Below are 20709 nucleotides of genomic sequence, written 5' to 3' on the forward strand. Positions count from 1 at the left end.
GCAGCAGATGTCTGCCTGCAGTCTCTCTTCAAAGCTCCTTCTCTCAAGTATGGCCATGGCCTTGCCCATTCCTCACTGCCAGTATTTCACGTTCAGTTCTCCAATGTAAATAGGGATGTCCTGCGGTTCTCTTGATGTCTTTTAAGACTGGACTTGGGAAAAACGTCACCGGCTCCAGACATCCCTATAAGGCAAAGGCAAACAGGTGAGTGGGATGGCCAACACCCGACAGCGTCCCCCCAGATTCCTCCTCTGTTTGGCTGCCTGTTAACAAACAAGGCTTCCAAACCAGTTTGCACCCATCTCAGCCAGCATAGCCTCGCAACATCCACTAGCCTGAATGCAAATTCTTCCGACAACCATCCACCAGCTGCAACTTCATCAGCTCCATTGCCAGACATCAACCAGCTTCAGAGCTGAGTGTCAGTCACCTTCAAGTAGCGATCCCACCAGCAAGTAATCTTTGTACTTGCCTTCTCCTTGCTCCACAGCATCCCAGCACCGGGTGATTGCCTCCTTCCGCTTGCCAGCTTGCCACCACGGGGCAGGAGACCACCAGGGCCACAGCATCCCAGCACAGGCCATTGCCTCCTTCCGCTTGCCAGCTTGCCGCCACGGGACAGGAGACCACCTGGGCTGAGTGCCACCAAGCTGCCCATTTCTCTCTGGGGAGGGCAACTGCTGAGGCTTGGGCCTTGGCCCATATTTATACCCGCTCAGCAGCCAAATATTTTTGTCACATCACAATCAACCCACGGACAATGGCAGCAGCTGGAGAGGGATCACTATCACTCCCTCCGCCCTCACAATGGTGAGCACAGCTCAGCAGCCAAAACACACACACACACACACACACGTTGTGCCAATATCTGTGAAAGCCACACCGGAAACCCAAAGGGGCAGGAGGGGGACATTTTTTCAGCCCAGTGGTTACATTTCCCTCCACACAACACTAGTTGGCAAAAAACATCATTTTAACATTCAGAAATTTTACAATGCTTCTGCAAATAGTCTTTGAACTTCTTCCAATCCTCTTCCACCGACTCTTCTCCCAGGTCTCGGATTCTGCCGGTCATTTCTGCCATCTCCATATAGTCTATCATTTCCCAGAAAGCCTTAATCTTTGGGCACGTCCACCAAAGGTGAAAGAATGTACCCTTAGTTTCTTTACATTTCCAACATTTATTATCAGGCAAATGATTTATAATGAACTGAAAAAGGTATTTAAATATACCTTCCTTAAGAAACCAGAGGCCTTTCTCTTGGGCATTGTCGGCCAATTTGTACCAAAGAAAGACAGAACATTCTTTATGTATGCAACAACAGCAGCAAGAATACTCATCGCAAAGTTTGGAAGACACAAGATTTGCCCACCCTGGAAGAATGGCAGATGCAAGTGATAGACTATATGGAGAATTTCTGAATGTTAAAATGATGTTGGATATAAAGATAACATATATAAAGATATTTGCAGAAGCATTGTAAAATTTCTGAATGTTAAAATGATGTTTTTTGCCAACTAGTGTTGTGTGGAGGGAAATGTAACCACTGGGCTGAAAAATGTCCCCCTCCTGCCCCTTTGGGTTTCCGGTGTGGCCTTCACAGATATTGGCACAACGTGTGTGTGTGTGTGTGTGTGTTTTGGCTGCTGAGCTGTGCTCACCATTGTGAGGGCGGAGGGAGTGATGGTGATGCCTCTCCAGCTGCTGCCATTGTCCGTGGGTTGATTGTGATGTGACAAAAATATTTGGCTGCTGAGCGGGTATAAATGTGGGCCAAGGCCCAAGCCTCAGCAGTTGCCCTCCCCAGAGAGAAATGGGCAGCTTGGTGGCACTCAGCCCAGGTGGTCTCCTGTCCCGTGGCGGCAAGCTGGCAAGCGGAAGGAGGCAATGGCCTGTGCTGGGATGCTGTGGCCCTGGTGGTCTCCTGCCCCGTGGTGGCAAGTTGGCAAGCGGAAGGAGGCAATCACCCGGTGCTGGGATGCTGTGGAGCAAGGAGAAGGCAAGTACAAAGATTACTTGCTGGTGGGATCGCTACTTGAAGGTGACTGACACTCAGCTCTGAAGCTGGTTGATGTCTGGCAATGGAGCTGATGAAGTTGCAGCTGGTGGATGGTTGTCGGAAGAATTTGCATTCAGGCTAGTGGATGTTGCGAGGCTATGCTGGCTGAGATGGGTGCAAACTGGTTTGGAAGCCTTGTTTGTTAACAGGCAGCCAAACAGAGGAGGAATCTGGGGGGACGCTGTCGGGTGTTGGCCATCCCACTCACCTGTTTGCCTTTGCCTTATAGGGATGTCTGGAGCCGGTGACGTTTTTCCCAAGTCCAGTCTTAAAAGACATCAAGAGAACCGCAGGACATCCCTATTTACATTGGAGAACTGAACGTGAAATACTGGCAGTGAGGAATGGGCAAGGCCATGGCCATACTTGAGAGAAGGAGCTTTGAAGAGAGACTGCAGGCAGACATCTGCTGCATTGCAAGTGATGGGGCTGTGAGGAGAGAGAAGAAAACGAGGGAGGGAACATTAGGCCACATTGGGTGCACCACTGGAACTGCTATGAAGTCACTTTAAACAGGCATGGCTTCCCCTCAGGGATTCTGGGAACTGTAGGTGGTTAAGGGGACGGAGACTTGTTACGGTGGTTAAGTATTAGGATTAGGATTAGGATTGGGGTAGGATTAGGGGCAGGGTAGGGTAGGGGTAGGGGTAGGGGTCCCTTCTTGCCAGGGAACTCTGGGAATTGTAGCTCTAGTTAAGGGTTAAGGGTTAGAATTAGGGTTAGCGTCAGGGGCAGGGGTAGGGTTGGGGTTCCCTTGGCAGGGAACTCTGGGAATTGTAGCTCTAGTTAGGGGGCAGGGTTAGGGTTAGGGTTCCCTTTTTGCCAGGGAACACTGGGAATTGTAGCTGTAGTTAGGGGGCAGGGTTAGGGTTCCCTTCTTGCCAGGGAACTCTGGGAATTGTAGCTCTAGTTAAGGCTTAAGGGTTAGCGTTAGGGTTAGAGTTAGGGTTAGCGTCCGGAGTAGGGGTGGGGGTAGGGGTAGAGGGAGGGTTCCCTTCTTGCCAGGGAACAGGGGGTCCCCTAACAACTCTCGGCACCCTTTTCCAACTATAGCTCCCAGAGTCTTTGGGGGTGTTTAAGCCATGAGTGTTTAAAGCGGCTTCATAGCGCTTTAAATGGTGTGGATGTTGCCCTGGCCTCCCTCACCCCACTGTCTCTTATTCATGAAGAATCGAAAGGATTGCCTTACAGGGATGTCTGGAGCCGGTGAGGTTTTCCCCAAGTCCAGTCTTAAAAGACATCAAGAGAACCGCAGGACATCCCTATTTACATCGGAGAAGTGAACGTGAAATACTGGCAGTGAGGAATGCGCAAGGCCTTGGCCAAACTTGAGAGAAGGAGCTTTGAAGGGAGACTGCAGGCAGATATCTGCTGCATTGCAAGTGATGGGGCAGTGGGGAGAGAGAAGAAAACGAGGGAGGGAACATTAGGCCACATTAGGTGCACCAGTGGAACTGCTATGAAGTCACTTTAAACAGGCATGGCTTCCCCTCAGGGATTCTGGGAACTGTAGGTGGTTAAGGGGACGGAGACTTGTTACGGTGGTTAAGTATTAGGATTAGGATTAGGGGTAGGATTAGGGGTAGGGTAGGGGTAGGGGTAGGGGTAGGGGTAGGGGTAGGGGTAGGGGTAGGGGTAGGGGTAGGGGTAGGGGTAGGGGTAGGGGTCCCTTCTTGCCAGGGAACTCTGGGAATTGTAGCTCTAGGTAAGGGTTCAGGGTTAGAGTTAGGGTTAGCGTCAGGGGCAGGGGTAGGGTTGGGGTTCCCTTGGCAGGGAACTCTGGGAATTGAAGCTCTAGTTAGGGGGCAGGATTAGGGTTAGGGTTCTCTTTTTGCCAGGGAACTCTGGGATTTGTAGTTGTAGTTAGGGGGCAGGGTTAGGGTTCCCTTCTTGCCAGGGAACTCTGGGAATTGTAGCTCTAGTTAAGGCTTAAGGGTTAGTGTTAGGGTTAGGGTTAGGGTTAGCATCAGGTGTAGGGGTGGGGGTAGGGGTAGAGGGAGGGTTCCCTTCTTGGCAGGGAACAGGGGGTCCCCTAACAACTCTCGGCACCCTTTTCCAACTATAGCTCCCAGAGTCTTTGAGGGTGTTTAAGCCATGAGTGTTTAAAGCGGCTTCATAGCGCTTTAAATGGTGTGGATGTGGCCCTGGCCTCCCTCACCCCACTGTCTCTTATTCATGAAGAATCAATCAAAAGGATTTCCCAATTCAAATCTCTCGGAAACAGGAAACAGAAAGAAGAAAGACTTTGTGTCTCAAGCCATTTTGGAAGGTCTTAACTTGAAATGCCAATAAAGGTATTTTTATTGTATTGTGTTGTATAGTGTTGTGAATAACATGGGAAGTAGGGTGGTAAAATACGTTTGTCTTTCTGCATGCGTTGATAGTAGGCATTTTGCACTCACCTGAACCCTTGCAGGGAAAGGGTCAGGGCACAATGGGAAAGGGTGTGGCAAGCGGGCTACTTAAACCACACCCCTTTTCCATCGGAACGGAAGCACCATGGGGGGTGGGCCCTCCGAGAGAGAAGAACAGAACAGAACACAGAACAAAGAAGACGGAAGTGGCGCACAGTTCCTTCTGTTCTCTCTCTTCCAAAGAATGGAATGTCAACACAGAGTATGTGATCCAGTAGTCTCACACACTCTGCAGCATGGGAGAGAATGAAACTCCGGACATCCAGCACCCGCTTCTCTGCTTCTCTTGAACTCTTTGACTGTAACCCTGTCCAATCTTTTTTCAAAGAGGACCAGATTTGATGAAGTGAAGGGCCATGAGGGCCGCCAAAACAGCCAACCCAAGTTGTTAACCTTTTTTTAGGATTGAATTTGTTGAGGGTTTGTTTTTTTAGGATTTTACCCCAGGAAATAAACTGCCACAGGGGCCAGATTAAACTGACTGGTGGGCTGGATTAGGCCCCCAAAATGGACTTTGGACATGCCTGATAAGCACACAAACAAGATGTAGCGTGTGCACCATTTCATGTTTTACTGGAAAACTTTAGGTCACTGTTAGCTGGTAGGCTTGGCCTTGGGGGCAAATCCCCCCTTGAATCTGACTTATGACTTCAGCAGTGAGACTACAGAGTGACAGTGTCATCATAATTTCACCATGGCAACCAGCTGCTTCATTTCCACTTACTTGAAAGGCAGGTCATTGAGTATTTATTTTATTTATTTATTTTTGTATGAAATATTTATTAAGTTTTCCATAACTGAACACGTGGCCACTTTCTTTCCCTTGGAAATTGACTTGATGATCCACAGTTACCAAGCATTTAAGAATATAGAAAAGAGCATCCTGATCAGAGGTCAAGTGGGAACCTTGGCACCTCTTACTTAAGCTTTCAAGAAATATGTCTTCTTATGTCACAGATGGGTGATAGCAACCTCAGTGAGCCTCCCCACGTAAATGTCAATTCTCCAAGCATTAATATAAATGCTGCCTCTCAGAAATAAAGATCTGCTCATGATCAGATCTCAAAACACAATTCCCTTCTTTTCTCTCCTATTTATTCTGGAGTAAGTCACAACTAAGCCCACTAAAGTTAATGGCGCTTGACCAAGCTAAATCTTCTGTTAATGAGAAGTGAATTGGGCCATTTATCTTTGTGATTGAAGAAACATGGTGTGAACTTTGATGTGCTCTAGAATTGCACATTTACTCTGGATTCTTCCATTTTTATTTTGTCCTCCAAGTCCCTGTTACGGAAACATCTCTTCTTCTTTTTTGCTCCTTTCTGTGATGAAGGCTCCTTTTCCCATCTTCGCCACTCCACTTCTTCACTTATGGTGAGATGCAGAGATCATAAAAGGCAAGGTTTTAAGAAAGCGTTTATAATTAAAGTGAACAGGTGGCTCCAACTAGTACGAGCGACCAAGCAAACAAACCCACTGAGAGCTGGGATTGGTTGAAGCAGATGGTGTATCCTTTGTACCTCTTTTAATGAAGACTGCGCCTGATCTCTCTGTTGGGCTTAGCATGACTCATATCCTTCTCATTTGTGTAAGTACATTTAAACTGACATCAAAAGAAAAGCCCCATATTTGTATCTAGATTATAGCAGCAAAAGATGCATACTTTCTTAGGAACCCCTTTCAATATCTGTTTCAGAGATCTGGGCACATTAGGCATGGCATAGCAACACAATTCAGAATGGGTACCTAATTCATGCCTGTTATCTACTCCTGTCCACGGCGGAGAGGACCAGCCGCCGATGGTAGAACCCCCGGGAAAAAGCGCACGGTTTTCGCATAAACGTTACCCCTTTTCTTGGCGGCACCCGATCCCAGACCTCTGCCGATCCCAGCGTCTGCCCCACGATCCTTCTGCTGGACGTTGTTCTTGCGCCGAATCCGCCGCTATGAACCAGGTAAGCTCCTTTTATTTTAGACCCCTGAGTTTCCTCACCCCGGCCACCGGCACCACGCTGCGGCACAGCGATTTTGGGCAAACTGCACAGGCGCCTGGCCAACAGGGATCGAAAACAATGCGGGTCCACACCTAACTAAGCTGCGAACAGGCACACTAGGAATAAAACTGCTCGGCAAAATAAAACAAGCAAAAAAACAACAAAAAATGAAAACCTACAGCTGCAACAACCAACCGCTCAGCTGGTGGGCGAGGGGAAAAAGAGGGCGATCCCTGGGCGTGCCTGGCCTTAAATAGCCCGATTGGCGGTCTGGGTTGCAGGCACGCCCAGGTAAGCCCCCGCGAATGTGGGAGGGTCCTGCCCGCAACACCCTCTCCTCTGCAGGCTCGGAAAGGGCTTTATCTACTCCTGTCCACAAGGACTAACCCATCACGTTGTTGATGTGATTGTATTATACAGTTGGGTGATTATATTCTCTCTCCCCCCACCCCACTCCCACTCTCTCTGAACAAAGAACAACAATCTCCAAGCATTGTATATAGTCTCGCAGCATTTATTTTTCCATTGGGAGGAAGGAGGGGATATAAATTTAATAAATAAATTTAAAGCATAATATATTCCTTGTTGCTTCAGGCCATAGACCCATCTAATCCAGTATCCTGTTACCACAGAGGCCAAATAAATAGGGCGTGAGTGGTACCCCCCCCACCTTGGCATTCAAAGGCATACATTCAGAAGAGTCATGGTGGGGTGTGCTGTGGGGAGGAGCTGTTTCCTATTATCTGGTGTGCACCCTGGTGAGAATGGCTTTGTTCAATGGATGGCTCTTGAAGTTTTGGCTGGGATTACCAAGGATATCTGTTGACTCCAAACAAGGACTCTGAAGATGTTGTTGGTATGGTCTGAGCTGTTAGAGCAGCACAACTGGAGGGAGGCTGTGCACCATAATAAGTTTATAGGACACAGAATAAGGTAAACAGACTGGTATTCTTTTTTAAGTATTCTGGCCCATGGGGGCACACAGTGGCGTAGCGTGGGGGGTGCAGGGGGGGCCGGCCGCACCGGGCGCAACATCTGGGGGTTAGGGAAATCCACGGGTTAGGGGGCGCAAATCCACGGGTTAGGGGGCGCAAATCCATGGGTTAGGGGGCGCAAATTACTTGCCTTGCCCCGGGTGCTGATAACCCACGCTACGCCACTGGGGGCACATATATCCCCCATGGTAGAACACTGGGGATCTTACTGTTTTGGGCTGTGACTTTTGTTTGTTTTTTTATAATTTGCAGAGAACTCAGCTTGTGTCTGAGTGGGTGGAAGTGAATTAGCTGGAGCTGATCGCTTCCTGTGGCATTGAATCCAAGCACATGAGAGAATTTAATATGGATTGCTTATATGCCTAAGGCAGTATTGAGTTAGGGTACTCTTGAGTTGCCTTTCATTGACTTGGCATTGTGGGTGGGTGGGGGAGCCTTGGGGATGCTCCTTAACCTTAACATTCACTGTGCATGTCATGTTCACATGCCAAAGTACAAGTAGCAAGGAAGGAGAATTCTTTCCAAGTCCTTGCTGTGAGGCCATAGAATGCAGCTGCCCAGATTACATTGATTTGTCTAATCTGTTTATTTGGTTTCTGAAGATTCTCTAATTTGTTACATTCCAATAAATATAACCTGCTTGTACCATAATGGTTGTGTCTCAAGTCTTCTTTGGGGAAGTAATGACAAAGATATTCATCTAAGCAAGTCTTAGTTGCCTTCAGCATTTGTATCCTCCCGCCCACTTGCTCCTGACGTTGCTCATGCCATTTATTTTGCTTTGGCGTAATTCATCTGGGAGCTTCCAAACAATTAGTCCGGAAGCGTGTACTAAAGGGTAAAGAATTTCAGTGTTGTTGTAATGCAAGATAACTATAGATCACAAACTCTGTCATGAAATAATGCCGCCGAGAACAAAGCAAATTGAAGCTTTGTTTCCAAATGATAAGGAGGCGCTTGGAATGCTTAGCAAGGGTTCTGCATTTCTTTTGCTGTCTACCTAAATGAGGACCCCTACTTCCATATTTTCAAAGTCATTGGTTAATTATGCTCTAGTGTCATCACATTTTATGCATTATGGTTTGAATGTGAGCATATGTAAAACTCTGCATTTGAATATGCAAAGCAATGTATTCCAAATTAATTCAGCCTGGTCTGGCATCATATGTTATTCCAGGTAGCCACTTTTCACCACTTTTCTTTTTTTAATGTATTGCAGCCAAGGTGTTTAGGCTTTGGGCCTCCAGTGTTGTCATATGTTTGCTCCCATCAGCCCATGACTAGGGGTGGTGGAATTTTTATTCCAGCAACATCTGGAAGGTCACATGTTAGCTGCCTCTGTGTTAGCTAGTCTCTGGCAGGGATGCCCACTTAACTTTCTTGCAAGTATGGATACAGTTATTCTTATTTTACAGACAAGAAACAGAGGCAGAAAGATACCGAGGCAGAAAGAAACAGAGGCAGAAAGAGCCTAGGACTTGCCTATCAGAAGGTCGGTGGTTCGAATCCCCATGATGGGGTGAGCTCCCATTGCTCGGTCCCTTCTCCTGCCAACCTAGCAGTTCAAAAGCACGTCAAAATGCAAGTAGATAAATAGGTACCGCTCTGGCGGGAAGGTAAATGGTGTTTCTGTGTGCTGCTCTTGTTTGTCAGAAGTGGCTTAGGCATGCTGGCCACATGACCCGGAAGCTGTACGCCGGCTCCCTCGGCCAATAAAGCGAGATGAGTGCCGCGACCCCAGAGTCAGTCACGACTGGACCTAATGGTCAGGGGTCCCTTTACCTTTACCTTTTTAAGGAACAGTTATCATAACGCATTTGGCTGCATTATGTTTTGCTTGTGACATTAAAATTTGAGTTGTGGTTCGAGGACCCGATCCCCCCCCCCCAAAGTGGAATGAATACACAAGGACACGCGATATAAGGTTAATGGGCCATAAAAGGCCACAACTTTATTGATTACAGCAAGTGAAAAGGTATTGGCTTAGGCACTGGATTACGTCAGTGGACTCCACCCCCTCAGAGAGGGGTGAGTCTGAAACAAGGGGGGGGGGGATATTCAGCAGCAGGTGGAGCCTGTTGATGCTAATCCAACTATAGGCTCTCCCCTGATGTCACCGAGGGTCGTGCCATGGCCTCCCGCCAAGCAGGCATCGGACAGAATACACGACCGCCAGATTCCTTTAACGGAATACCCAAAAATTGAAGGCATAGGAGATGGCCACACCTAGCCCTTCGACACCACGACACATTATTCCAATGCCTAACCTACCCACCAATACCGCAAAAGTTGTGACGATTGCTACGAGGTAGGCGAAAAAGCAAAAAAGCCTAATGCCAAATGGAAAAATTCCTACCAGGCCCCCCGGACAACCAGGGCGACCAACCTAAGGTCCATAGCAAGGCCAAGGGAAACTAAGCCCTGAGCTCAAAGGGAGTGGAGGGTGGGTGAATCACGACGGGACGACGAAGAGTGAGGCTGAGGAGGGGCTGGTGCTGCTGTATTAAGGCTGCTATACACGCCCCCTCGGAGGCACCTGGTTGGGTGCCTGCCGATGGGCGCCAGCCAGGTAAGTGGGAGGCAGGGGGCAAACGCCCCCTGCTAGAGGCGGGGCTCGGGCTCCCGCCCACAACCACTCCGCTCTCTTCAGGAGGAGAGTCTTTATTAAAATGTGACACCAGAGGGCACTGCAGAGCAACCAGGAACTGGCAGAAAAGGAAGCTGCATTGTTATGGAGGAAACAAGGTAAGGAACATTTTTATTTTACCATTGTGCCCTGTGACATTCTAATAACATTAAAATAGTAAATGTAGATCGATTCTTGGTTTGGGGGTTAAAATGGAACTGCTGTGGTAGATTTTTTAATACTTTTTTTAAAGAAGCAAACATCCCACATGTTGTCCATGACATGCTTACTCTCTCAAGTGATTTGTGACCCTTCGCCATTCCCTTACCTAAGGGTTTGTGAACATTAGAAGGAATATCTAAACAGTAAGAGACCTTTAATAATGGAACCAATTATGTTGGGGCTGATAGGCTCATCCTCTTTGGAGGTCTGCAAGCAGGGGCTGGGCAGCCACTAGAAGAGCAAGCAAAGAGCCCAATATTGCAAATGGATGAGTCATTGGCAACATGTTTGTTTGTTATCTTTACTTCTCAAATTTCCCATGTAAAACATAAATATGGATTAGTGGGGGAAATACAAACTGGTATTGTGAGTTGTGCAGACACTGCTTTATTTATTTATTTATTTATTTATTTATTTATTTATTTATTTAGCATGTTGGGTGCTGATCCCACAAAAGGGGTGCCCACTGACTGTAGTTTCTGAAGAAGCCCAAGCCTCTAAATCTGTGCATAGCAGACTCGCTCCCATCCTTGCTTCAGAGTTTGTCCAAATATTTTGCACAGCCTTATCCAATACCTTCTACATTCAAAGCATGCCATTCAGCTTTGGTCAGTTCCCCAAACAAGAAATGTATCTGTGCAGTTGCTCCCTCCATTAAAGTTAGTGGGGACATCCACATATGCATGAGTTCTGTGCACACAAGAAATCATTGTTATCAGGCCAAAAATCTACCTTCCTTCTGCGGCATTTACCTGGCACCAAACAACCCTATTTACTTGTCATTTTTGTAAGTGTCAGGGTTATGTTTCCCTTAACAAGATACAAGGGGAAATGTGGTGTGGCACAGTGGTTAAGTTGTTTGGTTGAGGAACAAGTTCAAATCTCCACCCAACCACAAAGTCAGTGGTGGCTGGTGCTCATTTGGATGGAAGATAGGGAGCCCAGCAGCAGATGGAGTCAGTGCCGGTGACAAGCAGAGAGCCAACTATTTCTAGATTTGCTCCCATCCTCCTCCCTGCTGAATTATTCAAGGGCAACATTGAAATTAATGAGAAGCAAGCTGGTAGTCAGTCCCATGCCCTGGACTGTATGTAAGTAAGAAGGCAGGCAGGTTAGGGCAGACTAAGCTTGATGTGGCAGTATCACATCAGCCTTAATGGGCCAGCCTACACTGCACAAAGTCTGCTGGATGTGCTTCAGGCAGCCACTGTCTCTCAGCATAAACTACCCCATAGGGTTGCTGCTGCTGTGATGAGCTCTTTGGTGAAAAGGGTGGAACAAAAATATTAATTATTAATAGTATGTAAATTGGAGGTGAACAGGTGAGGTGCTACATCATGATTATTAATGGAGATTAAGTGGAGTGGGGGGTTAACCTCGTTTATCTTTGTACTGCATTGCAATGTTGTTTCTGATGCATGGGAAACTGTGATGCACAGATGATCTAGCTAAATTAGAATTAAAATTGGATTTTAAAAAATCCACTAAAAATGTAAGGGGGTGCAAAAGGACAACACAAAGGGCAATCTTTTAAGTTTTCCTTTCCAATTCCAGCCATTCTGATCCAGATGAATAGAAATCAGATAAGGCTCATTACAGCTGCAATCCATCCAGAAAAGCTGGAATGGGGGTGAAAAAGGTCCTGGTACATTAATTTTTTCACAGTTGCTCTCTAGTAAATAATGTTCTCCTTACAATTTAGACTCTCCAGGTCTAAGCTCATGGGACTTCTATGCACATTTGAAGCTAGAATTCTTAGCAATAGAAGCAAAGATTTATTTTCTTCCCCAGAATGGGTGGTGGTGGGGTGATAAGGCGTCCCCTTCCTTTCCAAAGAATCAAAACATCCAATCCTCATTTATTTATTTTGATTTCAAATGTTGGGGTCCCGTGCTGATGCCCTCAGAATGAGGAAACAAGGACATTAGTCAAATGTAGAGTGAACCAAGTGAAGAATCAAATTTGTGATAAACTACCATGCCTTCATTTTCCCTTCAATACTTGGAAGACACTAGGTTCTGAGTGAGTATGCCTCATTTAGCAACCTGCAATTCACAATTTGATGCTGACGGCACGACTTGAACAGAAAGCAAGAGCTGCATTAAGAAGATTTGAGACCTATTGTGAGCTGTGTGATCAACAGAGGCATGTGGTCCAGCAGCTCTTGCTGGATTCTACCACTTCAAAATGTGCATGTTAGGAGGAGGATGGAGGGAGCCAACTTATTTGAAAGGTTGAACTAAACAGAAAAAAACCATAGCATGGTAATTGAAAAATTAGGTGACAATCCTTCCCTGTGCCATTCTTATTTTCAATACAATAGATTTTAAATGGAAGGAGTATGCAAACATGCAATTCTGTAGCAATGGAATTCTAAAGCAGTGGTGGGGCCACATTCCTTTCTGAGCAACCTTCTGAGGGCCACATGTCAGTGGCTGGAGGAGCCAGAAACCAAATATGGGTGGGGCAATTACTAGAATTTTTTCTTATGCCTCTCTCTCTCCTCCATCCAGGTAAGCAAGAGTTCAAGGGAGCATTTCAGCCAGGTAAGGACACTCATGGATGGTGCAAAGCAGGGCTAGGGAGGGAATGTGGTTGAGGGGGAATTATGGTCTGGGGTGAGCCTCAGGAGCGAGTTAGGGAGGACTGAAGGGCCACATTTGCCTTCCTGGGCTTTGGCTTCCCTAACTCTCTTCTAAAGCCTTACAGTCAAGCAAAAGCTGCATCACATTGTGTCAGAGTGTCTGTGCTGAGCATTAAGTAAAGGTAAAGGTAAAGGTACCCCTGACCGTACGGGCCAGTCTTGCCAGACTCTGGGGTTGTGCGCCCATCTCACTCAAGAGGCCAGGGGCCAGCGCTGTCCGGAGACACTTCCGGGTCACGTGGCCAGCGTGACATCGCTGCTCTGGCGAGCCAGAGCCGCACACGGAAACGCCGTTTACCTTCCCACTGGTAAGCGGTCCCTATTTATCTACTTGCACCCGGAGGTGCTTTCGAACTGCTAGGTTGGCAGGCGCTGGGACCGAGCAGCGGGAGCGCACCCCGCCGCCGGGATTCAAGCCGCCGACCTTTCGATCGGCAAGTCCTAGGTGCTGAGGCTTTAACCCACAGCGCCACCTGCGTCCCCGAGCATTAAGTAGCAGAATGCAAACCAAAGTCCTTGGACAATTTTTTGAATGGATGTTGGGTGATTGTATGTCACTCTATGCATGCTCAAAGGAATTTACTATGGCTTTAAATGTTCTGGGTTTGTATCTTGACATTTAAAATTCAGTCCAGTGCTTAACCCTGGCTCACATTAGCCCCTGCTGCTGTTCCTGTCCTTTGTTCTTAAGGACTGTTTCCTTCAGTTCCTTCATTTGGCAAATACATTAAGCTAGAAGGTAGTCTGAATCAAGGCTCTTTCAAAGTCTTTCTTATGTCTCAGGAGGCTTCCTGCACTACCTTAGCAGCAGCTGTATCAAAACTAATCTGAGTCATTACAATTTAGGATCAGATTGGCTAGAGATAAGATAACTCTGGTTTATAATAACCTGTAAAGATTTATGATGATTTATTCACCTTCCCTAGGTAACAGGTTGCTCATCCCCAGCAGACCCACAGCTCTTTTCTGTTAAAAGGTCACTGAAGAAAGAACTCTGAAATGGCAGAAAATAAAACCACTAATCGGCACATTTCTAATAAAACTATCATGCCTGCTAGAACCAGAGGGACATCAAATGCTAACAATTTCACATCCCATGTGGCACCATCTCTTGAAAGGACTAACAAGATGGGTTTTTCATGCAGTACTCCAATAAATCAAGGATCATTAATCAACCCTTCCTTTAAAAAATATAAATTATTAGGAGGGGGGAAGGAAAGGGAGCTTTCTGACAAATATCATGCATAGCCTAAATGTTGAAACTTGGGGGTTCTTTCTGTTCACCCTGAAGAGACAATTAAAACATAGACACAATGCAAAATCTGGAATTGTGCAAAGGTAGAGGAGATCTGTATGCTCTCTGTTTCTCAGCATGTGTTGTTGGTATCCATCTGTCTCGAGTGAGTGACAATGGAAGAGTGCACCATCAGGGGTAAAGTCACACCATTGGAGACTTACAATGCCTACTGTGGCTGTAGACAATAATACAGGAGAGAGAGGTTACCCCTGCTAAACACTGAAGCCTGGTAGACCTTCATCTTGGTATTAGTTATTAGTATCACATTATCCCATGTCCTTTTGGTTAGACTAGCCACTGCTATAGCTGCCTTACCAATATACTTGTCCAGCTGAGCATAAATGGAAAGGTTGCTTATTATGGTGGGCCGAGGTACACAAAATTGTCTACCACCTCAAGTGTGTGGTCACCAGTGCTAATGTGTGGAGTACTGGCAACACCCTGACTCAGGGTGTTGGTCTTTGTCAGGCTAATGGTGAGGCTTGGGCATGCAAGCTTGAGCAAAATGGTTGATGAGGCTCTATAGAGGTTCTTTGGAGTGCACTGGCAAAGCTGTGTCATCTTTGTTGCCTGCAAACATCATTTCTTGGATAAGAACCTGCTGCAGTTTTGTCTTGGCACAGATACATGCCAGGTTGAGCAGACCCCTGTCGCTCCTTGAATGGAAGTCCACACTACAGTGGTACCTCGGGTTACAGACACTTCATGTTACAGACGCTTCAGGTTACAGACTCTGCTAACCCAAAAATAGTACCTCGGGTTAAGAACTTTGCTTCAGGATGAGAACAGAAATCACACGGCAGTGGCACGGCGGCAGCAGGAGGCCCCATTAGCTAAAGTGGTACCTCAGGTTAAGAACAGTTTCAGGTTAAGAACGGACCTCCAGAACAAATTAAGTTCTTAACCTGAGGTACCACTGTATCTTCATTCATGAAGGTATGAGAACAACAGTGGGAATAACATGCCAAAGAAAGTTGGGGGAAGAGCACAGCCCTGTTTCATGCCACTGTTTATAGGGAAGGTGCTGGAGGTTGTACTGTCATACTGGAAGGTGCTCCATTCTCATGGAAGGATATCATATTGTAGAGCTTAGGTGGGCATCCTATCTTGTTGAGGAGTATGAAGAGTCCTTTTCAGCCAATGTGGTTGAAGACCTTCATCAGGTCTATGAAGGCAATGTACAAAGGGGTATCTTTGTTTTTGGCATTTCTCCTGCAGCTGACACAGTGTGAAAATAATGTTCACTGTTCACCTCTGAACTTTAAAACCACATTGTGACTTGAGATAGACCCTGTCAGTGAGTGACTGTAATCTGTTAAGAACCACAGGGGCACAGGCTTTACCCACAGTACTCAGCAGGGAGATTCCATGGTAGTTGTTAGTCATGGTGGTCACCCTTGTAGAGGATCACAATGCTGGAGTTGTTCATGCCTTGTGGTTTGGATCCTGTTAATGAACACTGCAAGACAAGGCAGAACTTATCAGAATGATCAGCCTTCTCTGCTGTACTCCTGGCAAGACAGGATGGTCAGATCTTCCGAATTCGAATCCCAGGAGTCCTGGCCCAAGGATGACTTGTTATTGAGGGGATGTTACCCATCTATTGGGGAGGCTAGTATGGGATCTGGGATTTCCACAATTGAAGGGCTAGGGAGGAATGGCGGTGGGGCTAGATATCTCTATCGGCGAAGGGTTTCGAGATGCAGTGATCCTCAAACCCCTTCCAATCTACGCCCCATCCCAAGGGATGAGGGTAGGGAGAGCAAGGATTACCCACCTCCGTCATTGGTGCTGTGCAATGCCAGGTCCATAGGCAACAAAACCGCCACCATACATGACTTTTTTGTCTTGCAGGGGATTGACCTGGCTTGTGTGACGGAGACTTGGGTACGGGAAGGCAAAGTAGTCTCCCTACATGAGATAACACACCCAGGTTTCTCTGTCCTCCATCAATCGCAGACTGTGGGTCGGGGGGGGGGGAGTAGCGTTGTTATTCTGGGAGGATTGCTCTTTCAGAGCTCTGCCATCACCAGCGATCTCCGGCATTGAATGTGTTGGTCTTGTGTGGGGCACCAAGGAGAGCTTGGCTGTCTGGCTGGTGTACCGACCCTCCAGCGCATGTGCAGCCACCCTGTCAGACCTGCTAGAGGTGATGGCGGGCTGGGCCTTGGAGTTCCCAAACCTACTGGTTTTGGGAGACTTCAGCGTCCATGCCAATGCTGCTCCCTCCTCACAGGCTCTGGACCTAGTGACTTCCATGGCAACACTAGAGCTCTCCCAGTTTGTTTTGGGCCCCACTCATCAAGCAGGCCACATGCTGGATCTGATCTTTGGGGCTGGCATAGATGTGATCATGCTCCCCGCTGTGGAAGTGCCATGGTCTGATCACTACGCTCTGAAAGCCAAGATTGACTTCCCGCTACTCCCCGGCTCGGGTGGCGAACCTATTTGGGCTCATTCATGAAAACTGATGGATCCTGATAGATTCCGACAAGCCTTGCGGAATCCTGCTCCTCCTGCAGGGTTAGAGATGACCTTGACTCATTAGATGATCTTGTTGAGGACTGGAATAACCGGCTTTGGCAGCCATTGATGAGATCGTGCCTAAGCGCCCTCTGCGACCCCATCGAAACCAGGCCCCTTGGTTTACTGAGGAGCTCCGGAAAATGAAGCGGGATCTCAGACAGCTAGAGTGAGTATGGTGATGGACTCGTGACGGAGCCTCAAGAACATCTTATAGGACGCTTATGAAAGCCTATGAGATGGCTATGAAAGCTGCTAAGAAATCTTACTTTGCAATTTCCATTGCATCTGCTAGCTCTCGCCTGGCACAACTTTTTAGAATTAGGTCAATAACGTCCTTAGGAGGACAACCAAATTTAAGCACAAATTCGACCCACAGCTGTGAGGCATTCACAAGCTTTTTTGCGGAGAAAGTCCTGTTGCTCCGCCGTAACCTCCCTGCCAATTTACATACAGTGACTGAACTGGAGGCCCCTCGACTGACTTCAGGTCATGTGTTGGACCATTTCGATCGGATACTCATGTGGGAACCAATGACACTGCAAGCAATAGCCTCCAGAAGATCAAAAGAGACTACAAGGCTCTGGGCAGGAAATTGAAGCAATTAAATGCACAAATTGTCATCTCATCAGTCCTCCCAGTTGAACGACGTGGCCCAGGGAGAGAGGGGGAAATAGTGGAAGTGAACAGCTGGCTTCGCAAATGGTGTAAACAGGAACGGTTTGGATTCTTAGATCACGGACTGCAGTTTCTTGAAGATGGACTTCTGGCAAGCAATGGGCTACACGTCACAACGGTTGGGAAGGCTTTAAACTGACTAATGTGGGGGAGGAAGACAGTGCTCCTGAAGGTAGGAGTCTATCAATTGATGAAGATGATCATCCAAATATCAAAGACCGAATGGAGCAAACAGCACGCAAACCTAGTGATGGGAGGAAAAAATCCTTAAATAAGAGACATGGGGGAATGATTAATGGACTTCAATGTCTGTACACTAATGCGCAAAGCATGGGTAATAAACAAGATGAGCTTGAGCTCTTGGTACAGCAAACTAAATATGACATAATAGGCATCACTGAAACCTGGTGGGATAAGTCCCACGACTGGAATGTAATAATGGAGGGATACAATCTATTTCAGAGAAACAGACCAGACAAGAAAGGAGGAGGAGTGGCGTTATATGTCAGGGATGTGTATACCTGTGAAGAGACCCAAAATTTAGAACCTCAAAGCCAAAGTGAGAGCATTTGGGTCAAAATTAAGGGAGAGAAGAATAACAGGGACCTCATTGTGGGAGTTTACTATAGATCCCCAAGCCAAACGGAGGACATAGATGATGCCTTCCTGGAACAGATGGCCAAGCATGCAAAAGGAAGGGAGATAGTAGTAATGGGGGACTTCAATTACCCGGATATTTGCTGGATGTCAAACTCAGCCAAGAGCATAAGGTCAAACAGATTCCTCACTGGCCTTGCAGACAACTTCATTGTCCAGATAGTGGGAGAAGCAACAAGAGGAACAGCCATTTTAGATTTGGTCCTAACCAATGTTGATGACCTGGTTAGTGGGGTAGAAGTGGAAGGATCATTAGGCGCGAGTGATCATGCTCTTCTGAAGTTTACTATACAGCGGAAAGGAGCAGCAAAGCATACTAGGACTCAATTTCTTGACTTTAAGAAAGCCGACTTCATAAAACTTAAGGAAGTGCTGGGTGAGATCCCATGGACAGTAATACTAAAAGGAAAGGGAGTTCATGATGGCTGGGAGTTTGTTAAGAGGGAAATAGTAAAAGCACAACTTCAGGCAATACCAATGAGACGGAAATATGGAAGGTGCCTAAAGAAGCCAGGGTGGCTATCTAAAGAACTTTTAACTGAGTTAAGATTAAAAAAGGATGTGTACAAAAAAATGGAAAAGGAGGGAAACCACCAAAGAGGAATTCAAAGAAATAGCCAGCACGTGTAGACACAAAGTCAGAAAAGCTAAAGCACAGAATGAACTCAGGCTTGCTAGAGAGGTTAAAAGCAACAAAAAAGGCTTTTATGGGTATGTTCGTAGCAAAAGGAAAAACAAAGAAACAGTGGGGTCACTCAGAGGAGAAGATGGTGAAATGCAAACAGGGGACACAGAAAGGGCTGAACTCCTCAACGCCTTCTTTGCCTCAGTCTTCTCTGATAAAGAAAACAATGCCCGACCTGAAGAATTTTGAGCAAATGATTCAGCAGAGGAAACACAGGCCAGAATAACTAAGGAGATAGTACAAGAATACTTGGCTAGTTTAGATGTATTCAAGTCTCCAGGGCCAGATGAACTGCATCCAAGAGTATTAAAAGAACTGGCAGATGTGATCTCAGAACCACTGGCAGTCATCTTTGAGAATTCCTGGAGAACAGGCGAAGTCCTGGCAGACTGGAGGAGGGCAAATGTTGTCCCTATTTTCAAAAAGGGGGAAAGAGAGGACCCAAATAATTACCGCCCGGTCAGTCTGACATCAATACCAGGGAAGATTCTGGAGCAGATCATTAAGCAAACAGTCTGTGAGCACCTAGAAAGGAATACTGTGATCACCAATAGTCAGCATGGATTTCTGAAAAATAAGTCATGTCAGACTAACCTGATCTCGTTTTTTGACAGAATTACAAGCCTGGTAGATGAAGGGTACGCAGTGGATGTAGTCTACCTTGATTTCAGCAAGGCATTTGACAAGGTGCCCCATGATATTCTTGTAAAGAAGCTGGTAAAATGCAGACTTGACTATGCTACCACTCAGTGGATTTGTAACTGGCTGTTTGACCGAACCCAAAGGGTGCTCATCAATGGTTCCTCTTCATCCTGGAGAAGAGTGACTAGTGGGGTGCCACGGGGTTCTGTCTTGGGCCCGGTCTTATTCAACATCTTTATCAATGACGTGGATGATGGACTCAAGGGCATCCTGATCAAATTTGCAGATGACACCAAACTGGGAGGGGTGGCTAACACCCCAGAGGACAGGATCACACTTCAAAACGACCTTGACAGATTAGAGAACTGGGTCAAAACAAACAAAATGAATTTTAACAGGGAGAAATGTAATGTATTGCACTTGGGCAAAAAAAAATGAGAGGCACAAATACAAGATGGGTGACACCTGGCTTGAGAGCAGTACATGTGAAAAGGATCTAGGAGTCTTGGTTGACCACAAACTTGACATGAGCCAACAGTGTGACGCGGCAGCTAAAAAAGCCAATGCAGTTCTGGGCTGCATCAATAGGAGTATAGCATCTAGATCAAGGGAAGTAATAGTGCCACTGTATTCTGCTCTGGTCAGACCTCACCCGGAGTACTGTGTCCAGTTCTGGGCACCACAGTTCAAGAAGGACACTGACAAACTGGAACGTGTCCAGAGGAGGGCAACCAAAATGGTCAAAGGCCTGGAAACGATGCCTTATGAGGAACGGCTAAGGGAGCTGGGCATGTTTAGCCTGGAGAAGAGGAGGTTAAGGGGTGATATGATAGCCATGTTCAAATATATAAAAGGATGTCACATAGAGGAGGGAGAAAGGTTGTTTTCTGCTGCTCCAGAGAAGCGGACATGGAGCAATGGTTCCAAACTACAAGAAAAAAGATTCCACCTAAACATTAGGAGGAACTTCCTGACAGTGAGAGCTGTTCGACATTGGAATTTGCTGCCAAGGAGTGTGGTGGAGTCTCCTTCTTTGGAGGTCTTTAAGCAGAGGCTTGATGACCATATGTCAGGAGTACTCTGATGGTGTTTCCTGCTTGGCAGGGGGTTGGACTCGATGGCCCTTGTGGTCTCTTCCAACTCTATGATTCTATGATTCTATGAGTTAGATAAGGACTTGATTCAAGGAGTCCAGGCAGCTGAGCAAGAAAAGAAATCTGAGAAATTTGAAGAAGTGGAGAAAGAGATACATGATGATCAGGAGAAGCAGG

At 46.7% G+C, this 20709-nt stretch overlaps 1 long non-coding RNA gene across 2 annotated transcripts in view; it reads left to right on the forward strand.

Annotated features, from left to right (window-relative positions):
• Window positions 1–20709, forward strand: part of LOC309346243 — a 55038-nt gene that overhangs the window by 30193 nt on the left and 4136 nt on the right. Inside the window, exons 3-5 of one of the 2 annotated variants that reach the window (XR_014158515.1) lie at window positions 10146–10209; window positions 12321–12545; window positions 12826–12858. This is a non-coding gene — a long non-coding RNA (uncharacterized lncRNA). The remainder of the gene's footprint in view (window positions 1–10145; window positions 10210–12320; window positions 12546–12825; window positions 12859–20709) is intronic. The other variant, XR_014158516.1, reaches the window with a different exon arrangement.

The sequence above is a fragment of the Podarcis erhardii genome (assembly GCF_964252035.2).
Source record: "Podarcis erhardii genome assembly, chromosome: 7".
NCBI lineage: Eukaryota > Metazoa > Chordata > Lepidosauria > Squamata > Lacertidae > Podarcis > Podarcis erhardii.